Source organism: Gobio gobio (genome assembly GCF_949357685.1).
Source record: "Gobio gobio genome assembly, chromosome: 6".
Classification (NCBI taxonomy): Eukaryota; Metazoa; Chordata; class Actinopteri; order Cypriniformes; family Gobionidae; genus Gobio; species Gobio gobio.
Genome location: NC_137102.1, coordinates 3367308 through 3383752, shown reverse-complemented (window position 1 = coordinate 3383752; position 16445 = coordinate 3367308). Strand labels below are relative to the sequence as shown.

The 16445-nt window shown below is 41.1% G+C and overlaps 1 protein-coding gene across 6 annotated transcripts in view; it reads left to right on the top strand.

The window, feature by feature from the left end:
- The window catches only part of astn1 (astrotactin 1), a 463883-nt gene that overhangs the window by 265234 nt on the left and 182204 nt on the right, over positions 1–16445 (top strand). The gene's annotated exons all lie outside the window — the stretch shown is intronic.

Genomic DNA, 16445 nt, shown 5'->3' with positions numbered 1-16445 from the left:
TGTGTTACAAGGTTGTGGACAATTCAGAGTTGATGAATTGGCTCCCTTTCTATTCATGAGCTGGAATTTAAATGGGAAGTCAAGAAGTACACCGATCAGGCATTCCATTATGACCTTATATTGTGTTGGTCCCCTTTTTGCTGCCCAAACAGCCCTGACCCGTCGAGGCATGGACTCCTCTAGACCCCTGAAGGTGTGCTGTGGTATCTGACACCAATATGTTAACAGCAGTTCCTGTAAGTTGCGAGGCGGGGCCTCCATGGATCGGACTTGTCTGTTCAGCTCATCCCACAGATGCTCGATTGGATTGAGATCTGGGGAATTTGGAGGCCAAGTCAACGCCTCAAACTGGTTGTTGTGCTCCTCAAACCATTTCTGAAGCATTTGTGCTTTGTGGCGGCGCATTATCTGCTGAAAGAGCCACAGCCACAGGGAATACTGTTTCCATGAAAGGCTGGACATGGGCTCAACAATGCTTAGGTAGGTGGGACGTGTCAAAGAACATCCACATGGATGGAGGACCTAAGGTTTCCCAGCAGAACATTGCCCAAAGCATCACTGCCTCCGCCGCCACGCCTTCTTCCCATAATGCACCTGGTGCCATGTGTTCCCCAGGTAAGCCACGCACACGCACCCGGCCATCAACTGATGTAGAAGAACACGTGATCATCAGAACAGGCCGCCTTCTTCCATTGCTCCGTGGTCCAGTTCTGATGCTCACGGGCCACTGTTGGTGCTTTGGGCGGGGTCAGGGGTCAGCATGGGCACTGGTCAGCAACCATACACCACAAACTGAGATGCTCTGTGTATTCTGACCCCTTTCTATCAGAACCAGCATTAACTTCTTGAGCAGTTTGAGCTCCATTAGCTCGTCTGTTTGATCGGCCCACACGGGCCAGCCTTCACTTCCCACGTGGATCAATGAGCCTCAGCCGCCCATGACCCTGTGGCCGGTTCTCCACTGGTCCTCCATGACTCTGTGGCCGGTTCTCCACTGGTCCTCCATGACCCTGTGTCCGGTTCTCCACTGGTCCTTCATGACCCTGTGGCCGGTTCTCCACTGTTCCTTCATGACCCTGTGGCCGGTTCTCCACTGGTCCTCCATGACCCTGTGGCCGGTTCTCCACTGGTCCTTCATGACCCTGTGGCCAGTTCTCCACTGGTCCTTCATGACCCTGTGGCCGGTTCTCCACTGGTCCTCCATGACCCTGTGGCCGGTTCTCCACTGGTCCTTCATGACCCTGTGGCCGGTTCTCCACTGGTCCTCCATGACCCTGTGGCCGGTTCTCCACTGGTCCTCCATGACTCTGTGGCCGGTTCTCCACTGGTCCTCCATTAACCTTGGCCGGTTCTCCACTGGTCCTCCATGACTCTGTGGCCGGTTCTCCACTGGTCCTCCATGACCCTGTGGCCGGTTCTCCACTGGTCCTTCATGACCCTGTGGCCGGTTCTCCACTGGTCCTCCATGACCCTGTGGCCGGTTCTCCACTGGTCCTCCATGACTCTGTGGCCGGTTCTCCACTGGTCCTTCATGACCCTGTGGCCGGTTCTCCACTGGTCCTCCATGACCCTGTGGCCGGTTCTCCACTGGTCCTTCATGACCCTGTGGCCGGTTCTCCACTGTTCCTTCATGACCCTGTGGCCGGTTCTCCACTGGCCCTCCATGACCCTGTGGCCGGTTCTCCACTGGTCCTTCATGACCCTGTGGCCGGTTCTCCACTGGTCCTTCATGACCCTGTGGCTTGTTCTCCACTGGTCCTCCATGACCCTGTGGCCGGTTCTCCACTGGTCCTCCATGACCCTGTGGCCGGTTGTCCACTGGTCCTTCATGACCCTGTGGCCGGTTCTCCACTGGTCCTCCATGACCCTGTGGCCGGTTCTCCACTGGTCCTCCATGACCCTGTGGCCGGTTCTCCACTGGTCCTTCATGACCCTGTGGCCGGTTCTCCACTGGTCCTTTATGACCCTGTGGCCGGTTCTCCACTGGTCCTTCATGACCCTGTGGCCGGTTCTCCACTGGTCCTTCATGACCCTGTGGCCAGTTCTCCACTGGTCCTCCATGACCCTGTGGCCGGTTCTCCACTGGTCCTCCATGACCCTGTGGCCGGTTCTCCACTGGTCCTCCATGACCCTGTGGCCGGTTGTCCACTGGTCCTTCATGACCCTGTGGCCGGTTCTCCACTGGTCCTCCATGACCCTGTGGCCGGTTCTCCACTGGTCCTTTATGACCCTGTGGCCGGTTCTCCACTGGTCCTCCATGACCCTGTGGCCGGTTCTCCACTGGTCCTTCATGATCCTGTGGCCGGTTCTCCACTGGTCCTCCATGACCCTGTGGCCGGTTCTCCACTGGTCCTCCATGACCCTGTGGCCGGTTCTCCACTTGTCCTTCACTTTTGATAGAGACTGACCACTGCAGACCGGGAACACCCCACAAGAGCTGCAGTTTTGGAGATGCTCTGACCCAGTCCTCTAGCCGTCACAATCTGGCCCTTGTCAAACTCGCTCAAATCCTTACGCTTGCCCATTTTTCCTGCTTCTAACACATCAACTCTGAACACAAAATTTTCACAATCCATGAATGATTCACATTCTAACTCTGCATTCTTACCTAATTCCAAACATTCTGGATGCCACAATTGTATGTATGGGCCCATAAAAGAGAAGTCAGAAAAATAAATCTCCTGAAGCCTGTGACCAAACCACATCTGTATTTCGAGCTGAAAGCTTAAAGATATTTAATAAATAATGATTCAGACTTACTTTCCCTGTAAATGGGATGCAAGCCTACATTAAACAAATTAGAGTTGATTCATTTGCTTAATTGCAATACAGTCTGTAAACTTTTCAATAAACTACATTATAAAATACCTCCCAGTAAAAATAAATAAATACAAAATAAAACTCTAATGACTTCCAAGGCTGGTTGAGTATTTGTTTAGCCTCAGTACACAGAACACGGCTCGTGTTATTCTTGTTATGACAGGTGCTCCTTTAGGATGTTTTCTTCACACTGAGGAACTTCACATGCTATCTATACTTTATTAGACCTGTCAGGAATTGGAATTGGAAGAGGAGGTCACACCTTCAGGGGATAATATTTACACAGTTTATTACACATAAAATAAATTACATGAATGCATTTTGATTATTACAAAGCCACTGCACACCAAGGCTGTAACCATGTCTTGAACATCGGGAGAGACCAATTTTGTTAACATTTTTATAAAGCATAAAGAAACAGAACAGTGAACGAAATTATAGGTCTAGTTGGGAAATAATCCTTTTGGGACTATTTACAAACACATATTTGCATTAATTTGCGTCAAATATATTATAAGGCCCAAGATTCTTCGCATCAGTGAAAAAATACGTAGATCTGCTGATAACATTTGAATTTTCTAGTGGTCTGGTGGTAAAATATTTGTAAACCGTGTCAAAGGTTCCGGGTTCTAATCTGCCCTCATATAGTTATTTTTTTCTTCTTCATTAAAATCAATGTTCATCAATGATTGTATATTAATAGCAGCGACACGTTTGTGTGCATTTTGTTTTGTGATTTCACCAGAAAGAATGGAGTCTGTCTCCGCAACAGCATTAAATGAAATGTTAGATTGATGCGCTTGCCTGTGTGAAGAAAAAATAGAGAACGTAAACCCCGCCTACTTTGATTTGATTGGCCATCTCAATCATTTTGACATTGACGAGCACTGTTAGATCACTGAGACAAACCAGACTAAAATGTAATGTTTAAACCTTTTTTTTCATCCTAACAACAACATACAGAGCACTGCATCAAATCAATAAATATTGGGTTTGACCATTTCTAAGTATTGGGGGGGGGGGGGGGGGGGATGGGCTTAGGGGTAAAAAGCTCACCTTTAACATTATCTCTAGTTAAGCATTGACTTTTAACTTAATACATTGACTGTATTTTCAGTTGTTTATTTGAGCATTTTTAACATTGAATTCTCTGCTTTCGAGTAGAAAGCACACAGAGCCTTGCTGTGGATGTTTAATTGCTATATAATGTCAGAATATATAATTTTTTCATCTTTGTTTATTTATTGTTTATGCATTTCAGCGACAGCATGTTGAGTGAGCTTTGCTGTTTTTTTAGTCTGCTGCATCTGTCACTATTTAATATACAAATATGGATTTTCTGTCTACCGTAATGCTGCAGTTGTCGGATGCCAAGAAAATTACACCCTTCTCTAATTGTTCAGTTCAAATTCAGAATGAATTGGATGGTTAAACAGCTTTTCTTGTGTCACACGTCTCTGTATTTGATGAGGCGTTCTTCAAAATCTGACTCGTTCTTTACCTTACATGCCCCCATTTGTAGGGAGAAAAACCATTGTGCAGTTGCTAAGCCAATGTGACATTTTTGTCCCACTTACACCAGCTTGTGTTACAAACACAGTTAAGCAATTAACAAACTTCTCTGATAATTATTCTATAATTATGCTTCTGGATCCAGTTGTGTGTGAACTAGGGGTGTAACGGTACACGTATTCGTAGGACTTCCGGTACGGTGCACATGAACATATGAAGTATTCTGTCCATTTTATCATGAAATTCAAACAATAAAAGCCGTTTTGCCGCTCTTTAATGTGGCGTGACTGATCACTGTATATGTGAGTGAACGCGATCATCTCGTCATAGTCAAAGAATAAACATGAATGAACATCTGAAGGTATGTTGAGGATACGTCACAATTTACTGAAACGCATCATATGTGGTGTAATCGCTCAGTGTCTCAACGGTGAAAGACGTCAATAAAACAGCTTGAGAACAATGATCACGCAGCTTCACATTTACCTCAGAAGTCCTTCAGTGTCCACAGCTGTGAGTTCACTAGAGAAATCAACTCTTTCACTAAATATATGACCTGTATTAGCCATTATAGTCATTTCTACTGAACCTGTTACTCTTACTGTTAATGCAAAAACTGCCTTATGTGAAGTTGACATGTTTGCACACAATGTGTTATTTGAGTGTTGATTATTATATCTAAAAATAAATAGCAGCTGAACTTATGCTCATAGTTTGCGCTCTGCCCTTTAATATTATAGTAATGTGTGAGTAAGGTCTCACTATAGTTTACAGCATTATCTTTAAGACACTTTGAGTTATAATTGCATTCATTTAAGGGACAGACACAATTTGTTCAGTAAACACTGTTTAATACAACACTTTTTATGTTTAGTTTTCTGTCCCCTGCTATCCCGAACCGTTAGTTTTGTGTACCGTTACACCCCGAGCGTGAACATTGTATACAATGTACAAACTTATACCTTTCTGCAGCGAATTGTCTCTAAATCATCTATTTATCAATTTCGTGGATGGAATTAAGTGTATACATGAACCATCTACACAACTTATGTGGTTTTACTATATCCGCTCATGAAATATTTTCATCAACAGTGTGGAATAGAACCATAACTTCAGTTGAGAACAGAACTCGATGTGGCATGCACGGAGAAAGAGAAAAAAATAAGCCTCGTTAAAATTCAATTTTGGGCGTAGTCCTGAATGGTAATCACATTTGGGGTTTAATTTATTCTTTGACACTGATTAATTGCATAGAATTGCTGGAGCCATTTCCTGCTGTAAACGTCAATTAATTAGCCGACAACATTAGATGTGATAATTAATACAGTGGGTGCCACAGCATGGGCCCTGGATCCTTCACGGGTGGCCCTTTAGATGCCTGTGGCCGATGCAAACACCCCAATTTTCGGCATCTCCGGGGATGTGGAGGTATGATGAGTCGACTGAAAGAAGAACTTCTGTCTAGTTAAGGACATGGACAGCAGTGGTGGTGACAAACATCCGTTCTCCCTGCGGTCTTGCTGGTCTGGAGAACCCTTACTGATCACTGACATCAGTCTGAGTGGCAGTGATTCATTCCAGGGCACAAAGTCCCTCTCCCAAAGTCCCTCTCAATTAAAACGGCAGCATATGGGCCAGTGACCAGTAAAGCACAGAGGCTGCTATCTGCTCTGATGTCTGGAGATTCTGATAGAGACGTCCCTCAGTATGGCTGAGAGGGAAAGTGTGTCACCTTGATCTTTTAAGATGTGTCCGCTCCTCCTTGAGTGTCTATATTTGGAGCAGATAGATCCTCTTGATGGATAGTGTCCTGTTGGCCAAATTGTTTGCAGTGTTAATTTGTTTGCATGACTTTTTGACTCAATCGCAGATGTATGCTTCCTACATGTATGCTAATTTAAAAGGCAGTAAAACTCAGTCAGACAAAATATGTCTTAAATGTCACCAGAAACATTTGACTATGCTTGTGTTTTCACATATTTACACCTCACGGCTTCATTGACAGCACACAATAACACAGCATGCAAACTGTCATTTCATTTCACATGCGCTCTGCTGCTGAAAATGTGATATCTTGGTGTCCCCTATAATTTGAAAGAAAGTTAAAGTTCTAAAGAAAAGTTCTCACATCAGCGGTTTAATGAGTTGCCTGACTTGAATGAAAAAGAGGATTTGTATTATATATATCAGTGGTGTTGGTGGTGTTTTAAAATTTCATTTCTGTACGTTTTTTTTATGACAGTGAAAATAACATTTTCTTAGCGATGGATGATATTTACAGCTAACTGCAAAATAGTGATATATTCTATTTACTCCATGTAGAAAGTAGCAGTTTTTTGCTATATGCGTTGCAATAATAGTAATTACATGCATATATACTTTATTTTGACAGATACACACTATTTGCACTTCAGTGTTGTGTAAATTAACAGGATGCAATAATAACATAGAATGTAAATGATTATATTTATTAAAATTATTAAATGGATGTCACCTTAATGGGACAAAAAAGCCCTCCCTAAACCGACCCCTGACCCTACTCAAGAAATTGCTTTTATTATAATTAAACATTTCGTTAGGCACTTATTTCCACTTTTCGAACATTTTCTTCATTTTTATTGAGAGTAAATGCCTTTCTGATGTGATGTGTGATGGAAAAGGGAGAAGAGCGAGCTCTGCAAAAGGCGATTTGAACCCGGGTCGATCGCGTCAAAACCAAGATCCTTAAGCCTTACGCTACTTGACTACACCACTGAAGATGTGGAAATATTAGCATTTTTTTTAAATATTGTTTGTCTCAAACAGACATTGTTAGGCGGAGCTAGTGCGAATAGCACTTGCCAACAAGGCACACTATTTGCACTTTGTGTGAAATAGACACTCCATTTTTTTATGTATCAAATGTATGTTCATGTTACACTTATTTGTTTTGTGGTTAAATAAACACCATTTAAATAAAGACAGACCAAATACATTATATTTTGTATTTTCACACTAATAATGTTCTATTCATTAAAACCAAGTATAAATTTGATCAATTTTGATCAAGCATCATCAAGCTTGTACACACTGTCTCAGACATACCTTTAATTTCCCCAAGCTGATTGCTCGCTAAAAAACACCACAGTCGTCATGTTTTCAGGCCATTTCAAGTTTAATTTTGATGTTACATAAAGTGGGGAAATTAGTTGTTTACTTACTTATTAATAAGTCTTCCCATAACGCCATCCTCGTCTTCATTTGGGCAGATACCAGAACACGCACAAAAACAAGAGGCGGGATTTATCGCTCAGACCAATCATATCCATTGGCATGCCTCCCTCTGTAACTTCACCTGCTGGTGTCGCTGTTGGACAATGTTACTTTATAAAAACGAGTGACTTCGACACTCTTTAACGTCACATTTTGTAATATTTGCGATGTTTTATTTTTGTAATATAATTTTTTGTTCTGGCACAATATGGCTGGCCGTCGCATCATCCAGGTGGAGCTGCACATTGGTGGTGTTTGAGGAGATCCCCCCCCCCCCCCCCCCCGCCCCCCCTCCATGTAATGCGTTTTGAGTGCCTAGAAAAGTGTTGTATAAATGTAACAAATATTATTATTTATTATTAGAACATCACACTCCCTCCACCGGCTTGCCTTCTTCCCATAGGGCATCCTGGTGCCATGTGTTCTCCGGGTAAACGGCACATTTAAGAATATTTAATAATCATTAATCTTACCATTAAAAACGACTTGTTTGTGTAACTTAATGTAGGTTGATTCACTCATTTTACATGTATCTATTTTTTCACTGTGTAACTGTGTAACTTTTTTTGTTTGTTCTTAGCTAAAAACACTTAGTTATTTCAAAAATATATGTGCTCATTAATGTATATTTACTTCTTTCAAGTAATAAAGTATTCTCGTAAGTTTATAATATGCCATTGAAAATACATACGGGTGAGGGTTCGAATGCGGGTCGCCATGTTGCCCCTCCATCTTGAAAGTACATTAGCCAAAGAGGGACATACCCGTAAATTCAAGCTTCGCCTTTGGCGTTTTAACACTCGATGGCTCCGTGTCGAATGTGGACGAGGTCGAACTGGAAGCCATGTTAATCTTGGACTAAATCGGCCACCGTAGGAGTTAAAACGAAATCGGAATTGAGAGGAACAGAAACTAAAATTCACTGGATGGTCATATACCAGTTCACCACTAGATGGGGGAAAATATCACACCGTGTAGCTTTAAGCTTTTTATTTGTACCTGTGCTGAGATTGAGTCAGCTTTACAGCTTTACCGTTATTAGATAAGCCTGTTGCCGTTTTAGGTACATCCCAATGTTCAATCATTTCCCTGTAGTCATCCGTTCCTCCGCTCATCCAAGAGTGAACTCGGTGCAGCTATTAATGGGGTTTCATGAGCCATATGATATCTTCTACCAGTGGTTGTCACTATGAATCTCCCAGCGAGAGGATGTTAAACAGGGAGATTCTCCCACGCCATCGTGAGTTATGGGCTGTCGCCCCACTGTTTAGCGTGTAGAGAGCGAACAATTTGATATTGAGATTTTCTCTTGTCTTGTCCCTTTGATATATGTCTGACAGTGTGCGTGTGCGTGTACATTTGTTCAGCCCTTGTCAACGAATGTATACTAGTATGTGTTTATTTAAGGCTTGTTTTCTTGTGCTCACTTTCATATTCAAATGGTAGCGTGGGCCTTGATTGTCTGCCTGCATGCCTGATCATTCCTCGCTAATGATGCCACCACCCAAAGGCACCCGGCAGAATGGCAAAGATGACTACAGCCTCTGAACTTGTGTTTGTTATGTGAAGTTCAGTCATATTAATCATTCTGTCAGACAATGAGAGCAAGGCGCCCATGGGGTAAAAATGAGACATGGCCCTCTGAAGCCGAGGGTTTTAGCAGAGTTAAAAGAAAAGAGGGGCTGTGCGTTTGACGCTTGTTATTATTTATCCAAACTCTGACGTGCGCTTCACTGACACTGCCGCACTCTACAGGGGCACACGCCGTTTCTCTTTTAGGTAGTTTTAAGTGGAAACTGCACAAGGTGAGGATAGTGCAAGAGCAGCGCATTTAGAAGCTTATTCATCACATTTGTGCTCCGTGTCAAAAAGCCTTCTGCCCCAGAGAGCAGGGAGCATGTGGATATTGAGGTGTGATGCTCCAAACGAATCGGGCTCTTTGTTCAACTGTGTGTGAGTGTTTTAAATGTACGAAACAATTATTAAAAAAAAAAACGTATTGTAAATAATTGATTCATAATTAAGAATAATTAAGAAGTTGTTTTCCAGGTTTCATGAATTCAGAATGGGCCGACTGATTCAAGCTGATAGAAGAGCAACTTTGACTGAAATAACCACTCGTTACAACCGAGGTCTGCAGCAAAGCATTTGTGAAGCCACAACACACACAACCTTGAGGCGGATGGGCTACAACAGCAGAAGACCCCACCGGGTCCAACTCATATCCACTACAAATAGGACAAAGAGGCGACAATTTGCTCAAGCTCACCAAAATTGGACAGTTGAAGACTGGAAAAATGTTGCCTGGTCTGATGAGTCTGGATTTCTGTTGAGACATTCAGATGGTAGAGTCAGAATTTGGCGTAAACAGAATGAGAACATGGATCCATCATGCCTTGTTACCACTGTGCAGGCTGGTGGTGGTGGTGTAATGGTGTGGGGGATGTTTTCTTGGCACACTTTAGGCCCCTTAGTGCCAATTGGGCATGGTTTAAATGCCACGGCCTACCTGAGCATTGTTTCTGACCATGTCCATCCCTTTATGAGCACCATGTCCCCATCCTCTGATGGCTACTTCCAGCAGGATAATGCACCGTCACAAAGCTCCAATCATTTCAAACTGGTTTCTTGAACATGACAATGAGTTCACTGGACTAAAATGGCCCCACAGTCCCCAGATCTCAACCCAATAGAGCATCTTTGGGATGTGGTGGAACGGGAGCTTCGTGCCCTGGATGTGCATCCCACAAATCTCCATCAACTGCAAGATGCTCTCCTATCAATATGGGCCAACATTTCTAAAGAATGCTTTCAGCACCTTGTTGAATCAATGCCACGTAGAATTAAGGCAGTTCTGAAGGAGAAAGGGGGTCAAACACAGTATTAGTGTGTGTTCCTAATAATCCTTTAGGTGAGTGTATATCGGTGTTTGTGTAGTAGTAGTAGTAGTAGTAGTAGTAGAAGGACCTTTTAGTGGGTGGATATATTAGGCCGCAAGTGAACATTTTGTCCTCAAAAGTTGATGTGTTAGAAGCAGAAAAAGCTACTGCACTGTAAAAAAATCAAACTTATGTTTTGTATGACAAATTCAGCTTTTAAAGTTTATTCAACTATTCAACATGAAAAAAGTTTGTACAACTAATTGACCCTAAGTTGAGAAAACTCAAAAATGTTCTACAGCTGGTTGCCTTAAACGTTTAAGTTTTCTCAACTTTTTTTTTTTTACTGTGTGCACGGTTTTATAAATCCGAATATTTCTGTGCGTACGCACGTCCTATGTTTCATCCGTACGCCACTTTTGACGCAAATCCTACACAAAGTTTTATAAATGAGGCCCCAGGTCATAGAATACTAGGTCATGATTTAGTGCATTTACATTTACATTTATGCATTTGGCAGACGCTTTTATCCAAAGCGACTTACATTGCATTCAAGGTATACATTTTACATTTTGTCAGTTCTTGCTTTCCCTGGGAATCGAACCCATGACCTTGGCGTTGCTAGCGCCATGCTCTACTGTTTGAGCTACAGGAAAGCCCTAGTGCTGGGCAAACGATTAATCGTGATTAATCGCATCCAAAATAAACGTTTGTGTTTACATAAAATATTTGCGTGTACTGTGTATGATTATTTTGTATATATAAATTTGACAGTTTGGCCATTTTTTATTATTCAGAAGGACTCGTCCCCGAAAGTCTGTGGTGTTACGGCGCTGGTATGTTAGCATGCACATGTAAACACACTCATTAAGAATCAGAGAATGTCCCGCTCATTAAGACCAAAGGCTTTGAGCTGATGATGTAGTGTCTCCAGCACATGTGCTCTGTTTATAATGGGATTCCTCCTATCAACACCTTACAGATATTATGAATTCATTATGTCTGCAAATCCATCATTGGTATGTTAGCGCTGGTCTAAAATGACAGAGTAAATCCGCGATAATGTCAAGAGGAATTAATTTTTACAGACTGAACAGAATGCTTATGGTTTTGTAGATATGTCAGATCAGGTTTAGAAAGCAATATGCTGTAATGCCCAAGCTGAATGTTGCAGACCAGATATGCTTTCATTTTGTGCGATCAGCCAGATGTGCTATATATTAAGGTGGGGTTAAATTGAAACATGGCTGTGTATTCCCTAGATGGCAAGGCGCGGCTGACAGTTGCTGTAGGAGACGAGATGATTGATTATACACCGCCTGCTCAACATATGGCGATATGTGAGATTTTAGCTCACAGGGTAACCACGGGTAGAAAAGCAAAGCCTTATATGTTAAAAAGAGTTGGAAGATAAATGAAGAATGCCACAGTGGATTTCGTTTACACAAATCTGCTGAGCTCTGTCTTCTAATAATAATTCTGTGGTTATCCTCTTTGTCTAGGAATCTTTTGACATAATCGTCAAGTACATTTTATTTTCATTCTTTAAGATAATCCACCAATATTAGCAAGTGTGATTTTTTTCTCAATGTGTAGAAATGTATCAGAAATCCTGTATTATTCAGTGCTTTCTTTTCCTGGACTCATTTTTGAACTGACTGTTTGCGCCTCATTTCATTTTGTGTAATCCAAATACTGTGATTTTCAAAAAAACAGCGGATCACGGCGCATTTTAGCAGCGATGCAGTCAGGCGCTGATGAAAAGCAGAGAATGTGCCCAATTGAGCAAGGTTAGGATTAGCAAACACTTTTCCAAAAATCATTTCATACAGGGATTGTCAGTGTATTAAAGGATTCATACCTTTACACTGCAACTGTCAACACAACACAAAGCAGAACCAGTGCAAGATCCTGATATCATCATATCGTTTAGTTTCGTAAAAAAAATTTTTTAAATACAATGTGTGGGCTTTAGTCCATGTGTGTTAAATTTGAGGTTATTAATATGCTAGTGAACTCCTAAAAGTAGGGGCATAACCAGGGCCGGACTGGGACACAATTTCAGGCCGGGAAATCCTACGCCTATCCAGGCCATCTTATGTACCCAAATCCCATTTTTTTCCCTAAATAATTAAAGGCTTACTCTTGAACGGTACCCTCACTTCCCTTTTCCTTTTCTTAATTTTCCCTAATATCTCTCTGTTTCTCACTTCCACCAGGAAGTGTTCACTTCATCAGCCTCATACACTAAGTAAAGAGGAGTACTAGTGTTATTGGAAATATATATATATATATATATGTGTGTGTGTGTGTGTGTGTGTGATGGGTAGGTTTAGGGGCAGGGGCAGTGTGTGTGTGTGTGTGTGTGTGTGTGTGTGTGAGAGTGTGTGTGTGTGTGTGTGTGTGTGTGTGCGTGTGGGCATGTTTTTGTGAAATATCAGGACACAAATGTGTATAATGACATGGGTATTACAAAAAGAGGGTGAAATATGAGGACGTTCCCCATGTCCTCACTTTTCAAAATGCTTATAAATCATAAAGAACAAGGTTTTTTTTCACAGAAAGTGAACTGCACAGTCTCCTGTGAGGGTTAGGTTTAGGGGCAGGGGCAGTGTGTGTGTGTGTGTGTGTGTGTGTGTGTGTGTGTGTGTGTGTGTGTGTGTGATGGGTAGGTTTAGGGGCAGGGGCAGTGTGTGTGTGTGTGTGTGTGTGTGTGTGTGTGTGTGTGTGTGTGTGTGTGTGTGTGTGTGTGTGTGTGTGTGTGTGTGTGTGTGTGTGTGTGTGTGTGTGTGTGTGTGTGTGTGTGTGTGTGTGTGTGTGTGTGTGTGTGTGTGTGTGTGCTTTTCTCGTACCTGTTTCTTCTTCACCTGTCGGTTTTTCTGGTCTCCACCTTGGTGCAAATCATCCACCTTATTGTAATTTGTTTACAGAGAATCTACATCTACTATATTAATAAAAATCTAAGTATTATATTTATGACCAAATGTTGTTTTTCTCTTAAAATTACTTAAATATCCAAAATTTTGCAACACTATATTTCATTTAAAAAAAGTTGTTCTTATTTTTCTTCTACTCCCTGCCTGGCTGAATCTGATGTGTGATCTCTGCACCACAGATAGTGCTAGGTTGACTATCTTCACCTTCATTTGATAAAAAAATAAAAAAACAAGTTTTAAACCTTACAAATGGGCAGACATGATTTTCTAAAATGTACCAATAATAAGTACCCAGTACCTACCATATCAATGTGAATATTTGCCTGCTACATTACTAATGTACCTTTACACTTAATAATATTAATCTCCTTTAGCACACAGTATTTTGAGTGACGTTAGTGATAGGGGCTAACAGATCAATACTAATTTAACAAAGAAAACAGTTCAATATTTACAGATGAAACTGACCTGGATTTGATTCCTCCCGGTTCTCCCGATGGCCAATCCAGGCCTGGGCACAACCTAACGCGGGGTTAGTTGTAACGCACATGGTTTAAAACTCTCCACACATGCCAGCATGACCAAACTTACTGTTCACACCAGACGCGATATTCGCGCGTAGTTGGACACGTGAACATTTTGAGTTTACTCGCTTCATTCGCGCGTGACATTCACTTCACAACAGATGTGAATTTGCGTCATGGAAGGGGCTTCTGCTTCTGCTCCAGTCTTGTTGTGAAATGGCTGACATGAAATTCTTTTAAAATGCATGCGAAACGCGCCGCATAATGTCTATTCGCATCTTTGCATTGTCTTAACATTAGTGGTGTATTTACAAGTTTCCATATCAACACTATATACAGAAAAAAATGCACCAAAATTAAGAACTCTTTGGAAGATATCACTGAACATTTATTTAACCTTTGCAAAAGTACATTTCCTACTAAAGTTAATTTTTCATCTTTTGTGTTTATTTAAAATGAGACAAATCTGATATTATTGTAATCTTATATCTGTTATTTAAGATCTGATCTAACAGCAGAAGACACGAGCCGCGGTTAATCCCAGTGGAGCAGGCGGGGCATGTTGTCACAATGAGCCCCTATTAGAACTATGATATTATATTCTATACTTTTATGAATTCTATTGAGAAACCATGAGAAAGAGGAGAGTAAAGACTGAGAGGCAGTGTTCGGAAATGATTAATTATTATAATGTTTTGATCTTTGATGTGTTTTGAGGTGCGTTTGTTGTCAAACTCCATTTTTTTTAATTATTATTAAAAAATTACTATTTTATTTGAAAAAGTTAATAATTGTATTTTATTGACACAATGTTTTAGTTTGTTATATATATCTTTGTATTAGATCAGAGAGCATTTTAACCCTCTGGTCCTCTTTGTTTTGGAGTCACTCTTGGCTTCTTGGCAGTCAAAAGTGACCAGAGCCTTAACATTTTACTTTCTTTCCCCCCAGGAAAACCAATATAATATATTTTAGTTCAATAATATTTTGTGATTATTATTTGTAATTCTGAGGGTATTGTATGATACTATGCAATAATTATACATTTTTTATAACCTATTTTTCCCCATTGAAAAATAATAGACATTTCTTTTCTCATATATTTACATAGATTAGTGCCATCTAGTGGGAGTAATACAAGAAAAACTGATGTAATGCCAAGTTTTTGCCACTTGATTCCTAAGGCTTATTCTCTAGTGTTTTTAGACATAAATACTTATTTTTATTAAGTTGTGGATTTGGATTAATACTTAGACATTCTTAAAGACTACTTTTTGTCAAGGTTTAAATTTTTTGTTTGAAATGTTCATTTGAAGTGTCAGTTTTTGCATAATTTTACTACATTCAAACCTGAGCAGAGAGGAGAACATCTTGTTACATCAAAATTAAATTTTACCATATTGATACAGACACACCAGTAAATTTGTGAGTGTATAATATTGTGGTTTGTGTGTGTGTCTGTGAGGGTGTTTACGTGTGTGTGTGTGTGTGTGTGTGTGTGTGTGTGTGTGTGTGTGTGTGTGTGTGTGTGTGTGTGTGTGTGTGTGTGTGTGTGTGTGTGTGTGTGTGTGTGTGTGTGTGTGTGTGTGTGTGTGTGTGTGTGTGTGTGTGGACTGGTAATCCCTACATTATGGGGACAAAATGCCCCCAAAAAGATGGCAATATCCGAAATCCTCATCCTTGTGGTGACATTTTTAGGTCCCCATGAGGAAAACATCTTATAAATCAGACTAAGTGATGTTTTTTGACAATGTAAAAATGCAGAATGTCTCCTGTGATGGGTAGGTTTAGGGGCAGGGGCAGTGTAGGGGGATAGAATATACGGATATAGAACATTACGCCTATGGAAAGTCCCCATAAAACATGAAAACCCAACGTGTGTGTGTGTGTGTGTGTGTGTGTGTGTGTGTGTGTGTGTGTGTCTGTTTTGCGCTCTTGATATTTAGAGTGGAACTTCTTCCTTGCAGGTTTTATTTTTTGCAATAACTGGCTTTATTTATTTTTTTTATTATTGATTTTATTTCACACATTTGCCAAAACCCTTTAACATATCCGAATCATGTCCATGAGTGTTTCGTGTATTTACATAGCTTATGCGACAAAAGTCACTTAGTGTCATCCCATTCAGATGAAAAAAATGTCAAAAGGTAAACTTTGACCAAAGAGGACCTGTCATTTGGTCATGTTATAATGTACTCCACCTATGGGGCATGTTGTCACATTTCACTTCCATTCTTTCGGGGTAAATCTATAAAAAAGTATACACTGTATTAATGAAACAAAACCACATAATTGTACTAGACGTGTGAAATTAATGTGGGGAAAAATTAATACACTGAACCTGATTTACACAAACTGAGAAAGTCCAAAAGATAAATGCATTTAACACTTAAAATCTTTCTCTTCCAAGACAACAGATCCAATATATTGATGAACAAGGAGCAATCTCTTCTATATATCACTCCCCAACCTACTGTTTGAAATCCATGAACTTGTCAAGCAGTTGCTTTGAGTCTTAAATT